Source organism: Ceratosolen solmsi, unplaced genomic scaffold (assembly GCF_000503995.2).
Source record: "Ceratosolen solmsi marchali unplaced genomic scaffold, CerSol_1.0 scaffold1, whole genome shotgun sequence".
NCBI lineage: Eukaryota > Metazoa > Arthropoda > Insecta > Hymenoptera > Agaonidae > Ceratosolen > Ceratosolen solmsi.
This window is the reverse complement of record NW_011948415.1, coordinates 1,834,165-1,850,809: the sequence shown is the minus strand read 5'-3', so window position 1 is coordinate 1,850,809 and position 16,645 is coordinate 1,834,165. Positions and strand designations below refer to the sequence as shown.

Genomic DNA, 16,645 nt, shown 5'->3' with positions numbered 1-16,645 from the left:
AAAATAAAAAATTGACGGAAAATAAGTCGATTAATTAATTAAATGAAAAGCAAAATTCGAAGCACGTTTCTGAAATCAACATTTAATTTTAATCAACCCAGCTTTTAATGTATGGACAATCGACTGTCTGTATTAAATAATGTATCATTAAAAGCACAATTAGCAAATGAGAATTTGATAAACAAATGGCTAGAAAATTTAGTAAAATATATTTTTTTTTAAACAGCCCAAGTATACGTTTATACTCTAATTGCCCGAGCATCGAACAATTAATTTAAATGAAATGAATAAAAATTGACAGTGGACGGCGGCGGGGTTGGGGGGGGGGTCGACGAAGAAATAGTCTTAAAAAGAAGTGGTACTTGGAGCATACACTAATTTACAATTTAAAAAGCAAAATTAATTGCTCGACAGAGCATTAGTTGACTCGAATAATTGGTGGATTTGTTAATTATAAGCCACGATGCGATAAGCGATTAACGATAAGTCACGGCGATCATAAATTTGTAGACAATGATGACGGAAAAGCGACAATTTGGTACTTTGGGAATGTCATATACGTGCGAACCATTGATTTGGAAATGCTTGCTGATTACGTAGGAAAATTTTCGTCTGAGCGCAGCGCCGACATCACTACCTCCGATATTTCGATCAAATTTCGAGTGCGTAAAGAGTGAATGTGAGAGTTGCTTAGAAGAGATGCGATAATTCGTGAGCGACACAGTGATCTCTCGGTAAGATGGCAGGGTACGATGGTAAGACAATCCTTAAATATCAGGTTAAGCGCGTGAACCACTTTTCATTCTAGTTATACTCCACACACGCATTTAACTTGCAGAAGACGAATATTCATGCTGAAGGATACGTGGATATCAGCTTTGCATGCTTGTTTGTTTCCTGCATATGATGAAAGGCCGAACCACTACAGTTTTATGTGTCTGTCTGGAAAACCAGCGAATACGAGGACGCTCATGATATATGCGTATAAGCGATGGCATACAGGTCCGATAGATCTATGTATGAATGCGAGAAAAGGATCGACTGCTGACTACGTGAAATATCGCGTGTACGATAATTAACGCGTGAATGTGTGTGGATACTTAGGTGCGTGGCTGCAGTAATATTTAGTAAGATAACATATTCCGTATATCCCCAGTGCTAACAAAAAGGTATTATCATTCATATTAAAAGTGTGCATGTATTTAAATGTCCTAGTTATGAGCACTTTCATAACGCTCTATGTGTTTGCGCTCATGAGCATCTAGAATTGTATTTACGAAAAATATACGTTTGCGCAGATAAACGTTTGTACCAAAATGTAGAAATTATAATGGTGTTTTATAATATATAAAATGAAATTTTTTAATACAATTATGACTGGTCAAAAAAAAAAATATATATATATATATATATATGTATATATATATATATAAATATAAATATGTATATAAGAAATTATAAATATATTTATAATGATATATATAATTGATAAATATACAAAACAAAAATCCACTTTTTTATTAGAATGAATTAATTATAAAATTTCTTTTCGTTTCTTTGTCTGACTTAAATCCTCTAGAAATGCATATCTGATTTTGAAGGATATAGAATTAATTATAACTTCTGAAAGCATTCGGATGAATTAAACATTATCTTTTGTAAGGCATTATAATTTTTTGTGTTAAATTGAACATTTAAATCAGTGTGAATAAATTCGAAAAAGGTTTAAAACGTTTTATTTTTTATTATTTTTTTTTTTTACAACCTCTCGGAATTTAATGATATAATTTATCAAATGCAGAAAGCAAAATAGTATTGTTGCAAAAATGCTGATTATTGTTAGAGATGCGATGTTAGATGAACTTTGTATATTCGAGTATTTGCAGCTGCTCTGCACACTTTGGTACACTCGAAAGTAGAAGAGATTTGCAGGTAAAAGTTTGTTGCGATGGTAGCGTGAAGCTGTGCGCGACTCAAGCAATTCGCATTAACAGAGCGAAATAGCGCTATTAACGAGAATGTTTTTTTAACACTCTGTATTTGTAGATACTGAATAGATGCTAAACGAATGAAAATGTCGATATCAGGCAGAGTCATCTTCGAAACCTTGGAAAATTTCAATCACAGAAGAAGCAATATTGATTTTCTTTTGGCGATAAAGGAGGCTCAAAAGCGAAGTAAAATTTTTTGTTACTCTTGCTTGCGATGCACGATAACTCGAAAGAGTAAACTTATTGATGAATCTTACGATGAAACTAAATTTAGTAATATTGGTTATGATGCTAAGCGTTTTATGCGATAGCAATTGAATGAAAAATTTTATGACCCCAACTTTTTATTGTGATTCTAATATTGCGTCTAGACCGGTAAAAATTAATCCTAATATAAAGTATGCTAATTCTTTCATACGTTGGTAATCAACTTGAAAAAAGTATAACTCTAATTTTTTATTTGCACTCTTGAATAATATCTGGGCCATTTTAAAAGACTAAAGTACAACTTGTAAAAATAAAAAGAAGAAGAAGAAGAAGAAGAAGAAGAAGAAGAAAATACTTCGGATAAAAGATAACGAAATTTCGATGCTTAAGTCATGAAATTTGCAAAATCTCATCGAAATCTACGTATCGATAATCGTTAATTTTTAATTAACAAATTAACACACTACCGACATTATCTTATAAATCAAAAAATAATTTCATACTCATAATAGATACAATAAGAAACTAAATCAAGGTTCTCAAGTGTAGAGAATTATTACTCAATTTTAACATACGATTCTTTTATATCCACATCCTGCTATATACGCGATAATTCTAGCTATAAAGAGCGAAAAAAAAATAAAAAAAATACGTAACATTAGATGTATCGTTAAAAACCATTAAATATATTGTAAAATTGTAATTAACGATTAGGATCATAAATCATGGAGGAAGCACGAAAGTGAGGCTGATGCAACCTAGGCGACCGATTGCAAATGCAACTTACCCATTTAACAATAAAGCAAACAACGAATGAAAACTTTAATAGCTTGAATTATGCATTAAGAGGCAAATTCTTTCTTTGTGCTCATCTCCTTTTGCTCCCTCCTTTGTACGTCCGCTAAAGTTCCGCGGCCTCGAAGTGAAACATCAAACACCCGATGGGAAAGTAAAAGTTTTTCACAGGCCGCATACTCGGTAATATACTTTTCGATATTTCAAGCAATAAGAAGAGAAACAAACGCGCAAATAGTTAAAAAAAAAAGAAAAGAAAAAGAGGTCTTCGACTTCCAAAGCGACAGAGCTCGAAAAACATTAATGAAATGGATATTCACTGTTAGCTACACTTGTTGTATCAAAATTTCATATAACTCACCAACTTTTCATTTTTCGCTTCAAACAGCTTTTCAAGCTTTCAATGGATTGGCTCGTACTATTAGAGATTTTTTTTTTTTTTTTTTTCAATTACCTAACGATGAAAGATTTTCTAATATTCCATATGACGATAAAACTGGCAGTCTATAGATGGAAAAATCTGTATTGAGAAATGAAATTCAAAATACCGTTAAAGTTTGTCGTCAAAGATTCTTCTTTATATACATAAGAAAAAACTTTTATATTGAATTACTATATATTGGTATTGAATGTAGAGGAACTTCTGCTCTTGACAGTATTGAAGAAAGTGTTACGAAAGTTTCACGTTTATTATAAATCTGCCTAATTACTCCTCTACTTTATTAAAGCATTTTTTTTTTTTTTTATATATATATAAGGTTTTGTCAAAACGACTTCAGTAGATTAAATATGAAAGTGAAATAAAAAGATTAAAAACTGTTTTAAATAGATTTCTTTTCTTATTAACAATTTAAAAAGCTTTTACTAAGGATTTAATAGGCAACTTTTTTTTTTTAATTATTAAAAATTTAATCCTTCCTGCTTTATGTCCACAATGCAAAGAATTAGCCAACAGACTTCAAAGTTTCATTTCTCGATACTACACATATCGTTTCACAATTTAACGTGTAACCATACGTAAAATTAATAGGAACATTTATTTAGATTTTATCATACAACATATAGTAATATAAATGCAAATGCTCGCAGTAACATTATTTAGAGCTTTTAAAATTTTCATCGCAAAAATATAAATTGTCTTTTATGGGAAATGTGTTTTTATATGTCAAACTATCAATGTGATAAATGATAATATGCCGTAATGACTTAAAATTATATTATTATGAATGAAATTTTTCTCCCTTACGAATATAATCATATTTCGTATCAAAATTATCAATTTCCCTCTACGAACTTTCTTATCTTAAAAAATTACTGACATCTCTACACTCGCTAGCTCTTTTTTCTTTTTAGAATCTACTCACTCCCAAGTAAAACGAAAATTATATATCCAGCATATACCGATGTCACTGCTTATTTTACAGACTCTCCCCATTAATTTTATCTTAATAATATTCATAAAATTTGTGCGTATTTTATTTGTAAAAAGTAGTTAGAATATAATGTAACAGCTAGAAATAGAGATTAAAATAATTACAAAAAAAGATTTACACAAATGAATCAATAACCTAATAAATAAACTATTAAATTAATAGTGATTTTATATTAAAATGGTATTGAAAGTACTATTATCATTTAAAAGAATAAATTTTTTAAAATTCAGTTTTATAAATAATGTGAAGTACCAATTACTATTGAGATACAAATTGTAACAGTCCGATAAATAATTTTCTGCATAAATTGTCGCTTAAAAAAAAAAAGAAAAAAGAAGAAAAAATTACTTATATAATAAAAACTTTTAGAAAAAATGTAGGAATACATTTTCTATCAAAATATTAGAAAAACTTATTTTTTATTTCATAACAGCATTGCTTACATGAAATTGAATTGAATATTATTTACAATTTTTAATAGTCATTAATTAACGTAATTTTATCTTTAAAGTCTTCATAAAAAAAAAAAAAAGAAAAAAGAAAAACTTTATTATAGAAAAATTTAATTTATTCTATTAAAAGGTAGTATCAACTGTTTTACAAAAACTAAAAGTACTAATTACATATCCTATTTATATAAAATATTAGTTTGCTGTATAATGATAAAAATTATAATAATATTAAATAAACAATATTACATCATTAAATGTTAAATCGTAAATTATTCGTTGTACATCGACGCATCAAGTGTAGAAAAAGATAATCGATCTAATTCATTAAATCAGCGTGATAATATGAAAAATGCTATAATTCATAATGTCTTTACATAAAATTTTAAAGAATTAAATGTGAATATAAATGAAATTACAACTTAATTAATAGAGGTCCGTTTGTAATTGTAATGTAGTGTTATATTAATTTTATAAAAAGCCTTCTCTTAGAGCAATAAACCATGCAGATACTTGATTTTGTATTAAAATTAAAAAAGAATTTAAAAAAAAAAAAAACGATACCTTATAATATTATTACAAAATTATAAATATTCAACTATTTAAATGTGAAAATTCCATGTCCCTCATTAATAATAAAAATAAATGTTAAAGTAAATAAAGTAATTTAAGTTAATTATGAGACTTTAAGAAAAAATATTTATATTTATTATTATCGTTTCAGACATCCTGAATTCCATAATTAAATGGTCTCCACATTCGAATATTCAAATAACTTTATTCGCTGCTGAAAGCAAACTCTGCTGAATGAAAAGCACACTAACTCCAGCCAAACTATAAAAAAACCGATGTATATAAAGTATAGAAACGAAGAAAATTCAATATGTCAAGCCTCTATTAAGTCGCTCCAAGTCATAGATACGAGAATCCGACAAGCATTATGCCAACTGAAAACCTGGAAAATTCAATAACTTGTCCCTTTATATCAATAATTAACTAAAGATGGCAGCGAAACGCATAAAAAGCAGTAAACTAATAAACGAGCGTAAAAGTCAGGTTTGGAGCGGCTAGAGTCCTGCATGTAATATAACATCGTATCAATCGAACAACAATTTCGTAGCTTCGAGCATTCGAACTTAGAAGCGAGAAGCGGCAATTTTATCGAGGGCCATAGGTAAGGACCCAGGTACAGTCGATCACAACTTACCGTAAAGTGGACGTGTGCGTACGTACTCGAACGTTTTTCACGAGCCTCCCGCGCTTACTGATGCTCCCAGGAACGACTCGCAGTCGTTTGATGAGTGATTACTGCCTCCTGCGTATCGACAACTGCATGATCGTTCGAGCTGCCGAGGTGGGGTTAATCGAGCGAGTTTTTTACGTTTTACATGAGCCGATGGTTAATAATGTATGATGCCGCGAGAAGATTTCACGAAGTTAACGACGACGAAAGCATGCCCGGATTTATGACTCTCGTCCCATTCTCTATGCATAATTATGATAATGTATATGGTGCATCGAGGGGTTTAATGGGCATTCGCTTTTTACAAACAACATTTGTATCATTAATGGGCCGTGAATTAATCTAATAAGCCTAGGGTATATATTGTATAATTTAACATTTGAAGGACTCTGGCAGATGATGCTGTTTATAATAATGTATCGATATTAAACGCTAGAAATTATTGAACGTACAATAATGAATCGATAATTAATGTCCTTTTGAAGTAGTAGGAAATAGTTTGCGCCAGCCTAAAATAAACAGATAATCACGTTGCCGTGAGCTAATGACCGATTGCAATGAATAATTGATATATTGTCCTTCTGCAAAACCAAATTATTTCTTCAAATATCGATTGATTTTAAAGTGACTAATGCTTCGTATTCAACATAATAAAATTTTTAAACTTGGCATAAGATTCAAATGCATTTTATACATTGTTCTATGCTCTATATAAGAATGTAGTTGATTTTTTTTTTAAAAAATCTGTAATTTTAAAATACCGATGGCCTTACCTCGATCTCGTAGTTTATGCACAGAACCATTTAAGATATGATCATTTTTCACTTCTCCTCGGTACTTTAATGTACAATTAATTTTTTCATTTTATTTACACGTCAGTCGAAATAATTCTTATTGAATTTAACCAACATTTTCTCTTCTTTCCATGTTAATCATATTTAATTTCTTATTTAACTAATATTTCAAATTGTAAAAAGTATCTAATAGAAATATAAACATTATTAAATGACATTTTTATTACATTTCCCGATGTATAACAAAATAAGGACTCTTTAAGATCTACAAGGAGACGTAAAATCTTCATAGCAGTACAATTTATTCCACAAAAGACGAGATTCATAAATTTATTACAAATTAACAATTTTTATTTTTAACACAGTTTTTACAAATTCTAATTATAATATCTTTAATAAATATAATTTCTAAGACTTTTATAATTGTTTGTAAAATTTTAGAATAAATTAATGTTAATAGTAATAATATTTATAGTAAAGTAATATTAATATTAATAGCGGAGTAAAGTAATATTTCTTTCCGTGAAATGACGTCCAGTGAAAAAAAAATGTATTTCTATACGGAACAGACAATATACGTGATTTATATGTAAATATTTAGAACACCAGAAAGAAAAAGATACTTCATAATTTCTTTAAATATAAAATTTAATTGAATAAATTAAACTTTAATGAGCCATGGTTTATTATAAAAAAATTCTCCTCACTTATTTAATAAACATTAAATATATATGCATACAATTTTATAAACTTGAAAATATTTTAAATAAATTATTTAGTAGTTTTTTAATAAATTTGAAACTACAATTATTAAATATATTCTGAATTGATAAAATCAATGAAAGCTTAATACAGGATATAAAAATTGTAAACTTTCATTAAATGACCATTTTAATACAAATTATGTAATAAAATAATTATTGATATATTTATAAAAAGATTTTATCGCTTTATTTTGAAAATACAAATATATGAATATCAATGGGTTTTTAATTAATTATTAATTAATCTTCTGCTTAAAAATATTATAACTGATTAAATACAAAATAAATACAAAATAATCTACATAATATAAACTTTATTTAGCTTATGCAATTTAGCAAAATGCAATATTGAGGTTTCCACATAAAAAAGACGTTAAAAAGAAGTTTTAATAAGAAATTCAAAAGGCTTCGTTCAATAAACTTTTAAAACTTATATACAAACCTTATAATTATTAGGCAAAAATTAGAAAGAATAGACACTAAACTTTCATAATGTAAGATTTAAATTTTCAAAAGGATGAATATTTAAAAAATATAAAGTGCACTCTAACAGAAGAATTAAGAATTTCGAAGCTTATAATTAACGTTAATTGAGGTTAATGTAATTGTGTAACTTGTTCTCGATGAAAAGTACATTTAATTAATTATATTAAAAAGAAAAAAAAATGAATTCAGACATGAAATAAAATAACTTCTTTTAAGACTATTATTATGCACATTCTGCGTAATAAATTTTATTCCCACTTTAATTCAAAATTCCTACAAATACATTTTCCATACATTCGTTCCCAACTGTCTTTGAATATCGTATAACAAGAATCACTATTAACTTTTATTCGCTAAAAAGTTATATTACTCTGTAAATGTGTTAGGCTAACATGGGAGCCGATTTTCAATGAAGATACGCATCAAAGTCCCCTCGTGGTTGAAAAAAAAATCGTGAATTCGATACGCACTTTGCTTTAGTGCCTATTCAATTCTTCAAATTGAAAATGTACAAACGGAAAGTGTATATACGCGCTCAGAGTGAAAGAAAATTAAATTTTATATCTCTCCGAGACAGTGTATTTATATCATAGAGCATCAAATATCATGAAAGATATACTAGATAAGTTTGTTTTACCAATACCTTATGCGATGTTGCACGTGTTAGAAAACTTTCGATTGCTCCAGGATGACAAACACGACCTTTGTCCAATTAATGTTTTTCCACACTGGAAAACAAAACTTGTTGTTTAGAATACAATTTTATCGATGCTTTTAATAAATGAATTTACAATAATGCGTGCATTATTTTATAATATTCATACAATTTCATTATCGCAATTTAAATTTTTTAACATGCAAAAAAGTAATTATCATTTGATGGCAACATTGTGATGGTTTAATGAAAAAGATACCAAGAGAATACTGGAGAAACAAATATTATTACATGATTATAAAGGAAAATCTTTTTTTAAATAAAATTATCGGATTTTTGTACAGATCGACCACGAGTTATAATGTTGTAAATGATATTTATCAGAATATAGACTAAACAAACTCTAACAAAGAATTTTCACAGAATTTTATTAATAAAAGTGCATATCAAACGAAATGTACTATTCTCAATGTACCACGCAAGACAACTATGCTAACAAGTTATGTGAAAAGTACTTGTATTACAAAAATACAATATTCGTCGATAGAATATATTTTTCGGCTTAATTTGTTTTACTTTCTATAAATTGTCAATAAATTTTTAGTATATAATTTTTATTAATTTTATACCATATAACATTGCATCAAACGTATTTTAATGAAATGTATACTAAACTTTAAAATGTATAATAATTTTAAGCATTGAGAACAGGTATGTCTGTTTATAAATATTACCATTTATAAAAATTTATATGATATCGAAAATGTTTATTTATCTTTGAATGATGAAGATATTGTAAGAACTTGAATTTTATATTTTTAAAATTAAAGTGTAAATTGTTATATATAAAAATTTTATCTTTAATTAAAAAGTCAATTACCAAGCAATAATATATAATACAAATTTCAATGTGGTTATTAAAATAAGCATTACAACAAATTTACAAAATACTTTTTTTCAAACATATAAAATTTATAACATTTTAAGAATTATTGATATTATCATATCATTTTTAAATATAAAATGAGAGCCACGTGAAAAAGAATTATTTATTTACATTTTGAAAAATGATTCTCACATTAATATATTACGTAAAAAATGTTAATAAATTGTATAAGTTAACGTTAGCGAGTAATTTATTAAAGTCAATTAATTAAATTTTTTAATAGATTTATAATACAATTCATTTTTTATAAATTTAACTCAGAATTACAAAATTATTATTACGATTTTCATGAGTATACGGGTGCCAATATAAATATATCTAAATATATATAAAAATTAAATACATGTGCACTTAAATAAATAAATAAATATATACATATATATATATATATATATAACAATATCTTAAAATTATATTTTAATTTGAGTTAATATACCTAATATTAGAAAATTATATAAATGTTATTATTAAATCATGCATGCTTTGAATATGTAATTATGTATAAATGAGATGTTATTTTTAATTAAACAAGCATAAGCATCTTAAAAATTTTAAATATGTAAATATGAAACGAGATAAAATTAAAAAAAAAAAATGTACAAGAATTCGACTAATGAATTTTATATTAATACAACAATGAAAAGTTTGAATTTATTTATTCGTTACATCTGCAATATAACTATAGAAACATTACCTTTTTTTTTTTTTTTGTTATATTACATTAAATACACAAAATTTATATTATATACTCTAATAGAAAAGAAAACTTTATTTATATATTTAATTTTCTATCAAATGATAAAAATGACGATGAAAGCGTAATTAACATAAAATGTATTTATATATTTATTTAATTAAATATGTATTCAATATTATAAATCATTGTATTAATATGTCAAAAATATTAAATGCAAAGTATTATATATTATTAATGGTATAAATGAAAATTATAAAATTTTGAACGATGTTTTCATTATTTTAAATATCAATAATTAAAATAGAAATTTAATGAAAGAATACACTAAATTTTATAAACGATACAATTTTATAAAATCTAAAATTAAAGAAGCGTACTTTCATGACTTAATTGTTAATAAAATAATTATAATATTTTGTAAATGCATTAATCGCTTGCCGATACAAGTACTTACTAATGAGTAAGTGAACCATCTTTTCTTCCTCCTTTACTCGTTCTCTCTCTCACTCTCTCTCTCTCTCTCTCTCTCTCTCGCTATATATATATATATATATATATATAACTTTTATGATTAATTACAATTAAATATAATTTTTAAGATAAGATTCTCCGTAAAACCAAATCCATATGAGCCTTTCATCAGAGTCCCTTCGTTTCTCATTTTTTACAAAACCGCCAACTCCCATCTTCAAAGTTTCCACATTCGTTGAAGAATAAAAATGTGATAAAAAACTCTAAATAATTAAACTAAAATGAAAAAACGATAAGGCCTTGCTCTCATACAATCAAACACTGTCTAAAGCTCGCGAGTTTTTTTGACAAAAACAAAGCCGCTCTGCGAAACTCGCGCTTTGCGACAACAAATCACGCGTGACTGCGCGCAAATCGCACCCCGAGAACCGGAGCCGAGCGAAGCTTGTGAAACTTGCGACCTGAGCTTGCAAGGCCGACTGCCCATGCCATAGAAGAAAACTAACGGCGGCAATACGGCGACGGCGGCTACGGGCACGCGCTCTCGAAACTTTCCTGTGACGCGAATGCCAGACTTGGCTTAGCTTTCCCTAATATCAGATTAAAAGCCAAAAAATCAATTAAACATATACTTCCTCTTGAGAAACAATTAAAAGTAAGTTGAAAAATGCAATAATAATAACAACACGGACGACGACGACAACCTTGTGAATAAAACTAATTGAGTAAAGGTGATTTTCAATGTTTTGCGCTTTAAATTTTCCATTGTTCATCGAGAATACCAAAGAAATAAAAACTTGCATAAAGAGATTCATAATTTAATTTACTTAATTATTATATTATGCATTAATTTTGTATAATATAATAATTAAAAAATTTTCCTCTTGTACCTTTTAAAAGAAGATTAATGTAAGGAATTGAAACGATAAGGGCAAGTAAAAACTTCATACTGCAACTTATTAATTCAATTGCAATCTATTAATTAATTATTCATCTAATAATATTTTCAACACTTCATCGTTCTCAAAATTTTAAATAAAAATTGTATCACATTTAAAATCTTTATTATATTCCATATGGTTTATTATGTTTTAACATTGTGTCTCTTTCTAAATTAACTGTATGACAAGAGTCGAGAGAATAAAAATTATTAAATATATATCGATAAATATGGATCATTGGAAAACTACAGCTACTCGCTTCTCAAATTAATAAAAATCTGTTACGATTCTGTAAAACGCTTTTCATGTTACTAATACTAAGGGTATGTCATGAATTCTGACGAAAAATGCACTTCATTGATTTTAAAAGTAAAAGTTTAGGAAATAAATCATTGATTATTATATCTCCTCCTGTTGAATAATATAAACATACTATTAGCCTATTTAAGAACGATATTGCGCTTCGTAAAAGCGAAAAAGTTCGCGGAATTTGTTTCTCCTCCTTGAAAGATAAATACGAAAAGCATATACCATTAAAAATAGTATAAATGTTTGAATGTTTACAAAAAAAAAAAAAAAAAAAAAAAAAAAAACAAAAACAAAAACAAAAACAAATGAAAATAGAAAAATTAACCTTTTAAAAGTACGGAATGTTGAGGAAAGAACGATTTAGAGTTCTTCATGAGATAGAGGCGGTAATTTATATAAGAACACGTAGATGCATGCCGGGTCTAGTCAGACACTGTCTGACAGAACTCGACACTTATATATGGATAATGTTTATGTTATCTAATAATTTTTAAACCCACTATCTTCAACTTTCTGGCACTTAAAAAGTGAGAATTATCTCTAAATATTTAAAAAAATATATGCTTTTCACAATGATATTAGTTTGAAACTTTTATCTTCGGAAGCGAGATACTTTATCCCGTCGACGTATTTCTTTCAAAACTTATCACTCATTTTATATGTTTAATATAATATATTGAGAATTTCATTTAATATATAACAAAGTCTTATTAAATATTGATTATTTTAAGAATTTTGAAAAAGTTATCAAATAATCATGCTTTTGTTACTATTGATTAACACAAGAAAAACAAAATACTTCTAATGAATTATAAGTATAAGTAAAAATTTGTTTAATTTTTTGGTAAATTTTGATAATTATTTCTTTTAAAATATGTTTATGTTTATGCACGCCATTAATTTTACAAATGTTTGTCTTTTGAATAGAAATTGCACGTATAACATACACATTCTCTCTCTCTCTCTCTCTCTCTCTCTCTGTCTCTCTCTCTCTTTCTCTGCGTGTATACTTAATAATATTAATACAGCTTTTTAATTATTTAAAAGGTGTAATATAAAAAATCATTGATAAATATTAAACTAAATTTGTTTTTAAATTGAGATTAATGCAAAATCGTAAACATTTGTAAATTCAATGATCAATCACATTCATATTTTTGCGAAATAAAACTTGTCTTGATTTTTTTGCTTACATTCGCATGTTTATAGCTACGCCCGGCATATTAAAATTACACTTTAATATCGCCGATTATTCGTCCTCGTTTTTAAAAATTAATTCTAATCAATGGGAAACCAAGACTGTGAATCACTACATTTCTAAGGCATAATCGGAGCACGAAGGTCATCACGACAAAGACACATTACCAAAAGATCAACAGCAAAGAGTATTGCCTAAAGCAGGACGCAATGATTGATCATAAATACTGATGAAGTTATTGTATCCACTTCTCGATGCGGTAAAATACAAGGAAACTTCGCCAGGTACGATAACAAGTTTGTTGATGTCGTTGTCATGCTAGCGAGAGAGAGAGAGAGAGAGAGAGAGAGAGAGATAAATAGACATAATTACAGTCTCATTATCTCGAGCGCACAGTCGGGATATGCGCGCTCGTACATCTGCACCGTTTGTTATCGCTATTTATTAATGCCTTGCCTCGTTGTTGGTATTTCGCTAATAATTCTATCATCGTTAAAGATTTCGAAAGATACTGTCATTGAATTGAGTGGCACGACGCGCTTCATTACGCTATTTCGAATAGCCATAGCGTTATGTTGTTATGAATGTAATAGCTGTAAATTACTAGGAAAACAGGATATAAACTTTGTAAAAAAAAATTATCTTTTTACCTCGTAGCGATAGCTGTGCGTATTATTAATTTTCCCGTAGTGATAATTAGTAAGGCGAGATGAGTTTTGCTATATAATATTATTGATTTATTGTAGCCATTAATTTATTGTTGAATTTATATTCGCTACTTCGCATCAATAATTTATAATAAAAGATTGAAATAATGTATGTTTTATTTGTTACGAATGATTGATTAATTATATTGTAATTATATAGGTTCGACATTTTAAAAGATATTTAAAAAGCATGAAGTAGCCGTAGTTAAATTAAGTGACGAACCGAGTTTTTAGATTTATTATAAATAAACTTCGCGATAATTGGAAACTAATATTTTAATTCAAAGGCTAACTTACACAACGACTAATTTATCATCGATCTCTTATTGCAATAAAATAAAACAAAAATTTATATATACTTAATTGTTAAATGATAGTCATATCTTGCCTAGTGTATTAAATTATTATGCCAAAGCTACTCTTGATATACAGTAAATAATAATTAGAATTTTAATGCAAATATAAATAATTCTACGTAATGACTTTTTATGAAATATCATATTATCGAAGTATACATAATTATTTTTTCATTTGTCATAATTTCTATTTATAAAATAGTTTCAATACCACTTTGATGAATTGACATTGATAATTCAAGTAATAATAGTTTAAGAGGAGTAATTAAAAGATTTGTAGAAAATCTAGATCAAATATAAAATATCCAAATATTTAATATTCACAATAGACACACGCGCGCGCGCGCGCGCGCACACACACACACACACACATACACACATACACACATACATAATATGATTGACAAAATATATTTAATTGCAATTTTACTATACTACTTTAGGGTAAACTACTATAATATAATACTCAACTACAATAGATAAGTATTTTTAAATAATAAATAATAAACAAATAATAAGAAAAATTTCAACTTAATGTATTAAGAAACTATTATTTTCTAGATATTCATCGAATATTTTTTTATGATTGATGAAAAATAATTCTTAAGCAATTTGTAATTTTTATTTTCCGTAAAATATATCAATACTTAATTAATATTTATAATATTTATTAGAGAAAAATTTTCCAAATTATGTACTAACTATCCTTTATTTATATTACATCTCAAATATCAGGTGTTAATTTATACTGCCATTGACGTTATTAATAGTATGCACGTAAACAAATTTAATTATTCGAAACTCTAAAGACTTTTGAGAAGTAAATATTAAGAGAAAGAAGCGGAAACAATAAATTGTTTTATCGTTAAAAATTGAAAAGCAACAAAAAGCTGTGAGTTAAAATAAAATATTGGCGAATGCCGAAAAATAGTGTCAACACTTTTTCCATTATTCGGCATGAAGAATGTAGGAGACAATCTGAAAACTAAAGGGAAAATTGAATTTAAAGTAAAGATAAAGAGAAAGAATTATTAATGGTAACCAAAGCGATAACGCGCGTATTGCAGAAACTCGGCAATATTAATTATAAATCTAGTGTTTAATTAGTAAAAAATTAGTTAGGGCGTGTGTACAAATTGACCTTCGTGAATCATAGTTTCTAAAACTTTTCCCCAATTAGGCTCCGCCGTTCCTACTTCAACGTACTTTCACTGAAACCGCGGTAACAAAAAGAAAAAATATATCAAAGAAGAGAATAAGAGAATAAAGAGAGTACAACACCAAACAAAAGACACCATTGTGTGTGTGTGCGCGGGCGCGCTTCTCGCTACGGCACACAACCTCCACCACACCCCCCACACACCCATCCGCCACCATTCATCACCAATTGACGACGTGGTGAAGATGAGATGTTGGTTGATAATGGTACTTGAAAAGCTAGAAATGGTGGTGGTGGTGGCGGTGGTATAGTAGCTAAAAGGTCAAATATCATCAAAGATATTTTTCTTCGTCCCGCACAATTGATAGAAGTAGCAAGAAGAAGCTTGTAAAATAAGAGAAGAGAGAGAACGACAAGACACACACACAACACACCACAATCCCGCGACGACGCATACATTATACAGCCACCACCAACCACCGCACACCACTACCACCCACACTAACAACATGCCAGGCGTACCACCAAACCCCACCCCATCCACCATGTAAAGTTACAGAACATTTTGTAACTATCATCCCCCTACCCCTCATGAGAGAGGCCAGCAGCGGTGTGCGTGTGTGTGCTCGCTGCTCGCTGCCCGCTCTATCTCGCTCCATAACCACCACACCACCCCCACCGCAGTAGCACAGATCGCTCTCTTACTACAGCCGCCCCCGCCCAAACACACGCTTCTGTTTTATTATGCAGACGGGAGAGACTCCATTTGTTTTTACGATCGCTGCCACCACATTAAAAGATGCAATACACCGCCGCCGTAGCCGCCGTAGCCGCCCCGCGCCGCCATAATTATCGTCAATGGTATCGCCGCGCATATCTTGATTTCATGGGATCATGGGATAAAAAAACTAAAACTGCCCCCAGAGAGATTTGAACTCTCGACCCCTGGTTTACAAGACCAGTGCTCTAACCCCTGAGCTATGGAGGCTTCCAGTTTCAGTTGGTTAAGGCCGCGCCATTTTCAAGTTGCCTATTTCTGTCTCT

The 16,645-nt window shown here is 28.5% G+C and overlaps 1 non-coding gene across 1 annotated transcript; it reads right to left on the bottom strand.

The window, feature by feature from the left end:
- Positions 1-16,516: 16,516 nt before the first annotated feature.
- TRNAT-UGU (transfer RNA threonine (anticodon UGU)) lies at positions 16,517-16,589 on the bottom strand. The gene has a single exon. It is a non-coding gene; the product is annotated as a tRNA-Thr (tRNA).
- Between the last annotated feature and the right edge of the window lie 56 nt (positions 16,590-16,645).